The sequence below is a fragment of the Aplysia californica genome, unplaced genomic scaffold, assembly GCF_000002075.1.
Source record: "Aplysia californica isolate F4 #8 unplaced genomic scaffold, AplCal3.0 scaffold00212, whole genome shotgun sequence".
NCBI classification, from domain to species: Eukaryota; Metazoa; Mollusca; class Gastropoda; order Aplysiida; family Aplysiidae; genus Aplysia; species Aplysia californica.
The window spans coordinates 292,795-294,601 of NW_004797482.1; the positions used below are offsets into that span (position 1 = coordinate 292,795).

The following is a 1,807-nucleotide window of genomic DNA, read 5'->3' on the forward strand; positions in this document are numbered from 1 at the left end:
TAGAAAGAGGGGAGATAAGGACGATAGATGTTTGGTAAGAAAGAAGGAGCAAACCACACCAGAGCACCCGCCAACCACCCGTGGAGATATTGAGTATTTAAAAAAACCCCAGAAAAAAACCCCATTGCTAATCTATCACACGTCTTCTGCATGCTACAGTGAAGAGACTAACCATTACACCACAGAATGCGATAAAAAAAAAATAGCGTTTGAACTTGTGCAAAGAAAAACATATCAACACAACCCAATAACAGACATTTAAAGCAGACCTCCAATCATCAGTTGTCGTTTTTTTAAATAAAAAGAACAAAAAAGCAACGAAAAAACAACAACAAAACAACTTGAATATGACCTGAGAAGCGGGATCTCAGCTGAATGTAACTCCTTCAGTGCGGATCAGAGCGGCATCTAAGGGGTGACTTTGAGCAGACAGTCCAGCCCCTGGTCACTAAACTACTATAACAATACCAACACCAACAACAACAAAGCTATAACAACAATAACATCAACATCATCAACACCACCAACAACAATAAAGCTATAACAACAACAACAACAACAATAACAACAACTACAAAGCTATGACAACAAAAACAGCAATAAAGCTATAACAACAACAAAAACAACTGAAACAACAGGGACAACACTGACCTCATCATCCTGGTATGGTCACTTAACAACAACAACAACAACACCACCACCACCAACAACAACAACAACAGCAATAAAGCTATAACAACAACAACACCACCACCACCAACAACAACAACACCATCACCACCAGCAACAAGAACATACACCTACCTCAGCATCCCGGTAGGCCCAGAGAGTGAGCAACCAGTCCAGGCCCTGGTCACTTCCCGCCACACTGTCCCGCCGCGTGTACAGCCAGTTCTTCACCCATTCCTGGGGACATAATACGTCATTGGTCCATTACACCGCCTATCCATTACGACATTTGTTTGTAACACCACGGGTCTGTTATGCCATTTATTGCGTCTTTTGTTTGATAACGTTACCTATCAATTACGTCATGGGTCTGTTATGTCATTTGTAGCGTCTTTTGGTTGGTAATGTCACATGTCCATTACCTTACGGGTCTGTTACGTCATTTATTGCGTCTTTTGTTTGGTAATGTCATTTATCTGATACATCATGGGTCTGTTATGTCATTTGTTGCTATTTTTGTTGGTAACGTCACCTATCCATTACGTCATGGGTCTGTTATGTGGATTGTTGCGTCTTTTGTTTGGGAACGTCATTGGTCTGTTGTGTCATTTGTTGCGTCTTGTGTTTGGTAAACGTCCCCTATCCATTATGAAGTCGGCTGAACTTTGATCATTTCGGGGGCGGATTGAAAGACCCTGCCTGGCAGAGACAACCCACAACAAGCAAGACATAACAGCACCGACACAGACTGACGGACTGTGTACGGAAAATGAAGTCTTCAGTTCAGAAAAAAACGGTGAAATGGTATAGGTTTAACGTCCCTATCAACACTATTAGGTTATTTAAGAGGCAGGACCTCCAAGTATAACGTCCATCTCCGAAAGGGCCAGGAGAAACGGGAAATTCGTGCAATGTGTCTTTCCCAGGGACGCAACATTGGCCCGAGCTGACGCTCGAACTCCCGAACCCGCAATCTCACGATTATGGGTCCGGTATCCTAACCACTAGACCACCGACGCCACTCTTTAGCTTAGTTTTAGTAAGAGTTAATTTGAGTTTGAGTAAAGAGAAGCGCATCGACACAATTACGACCATACAGTGCACGGAAGAGGTATTTGAATTAATTAAGACTGACAGA

General features: G+C 42.7%; 1 protein-coding gene across 1 annotated transcript in view; it reads right to left on the reverse strand.

The window, feature by feature from the left end:
- The window catches only part of LOC101845471 (rotatin), a 91,526-nt gene that overhangs the window by 22,324 nt on the left and 67,395 nt on the right, over positions 1-1,807 (reverse strand). The gene's annotated exons all lie outside the window — the stretch shown is intronic.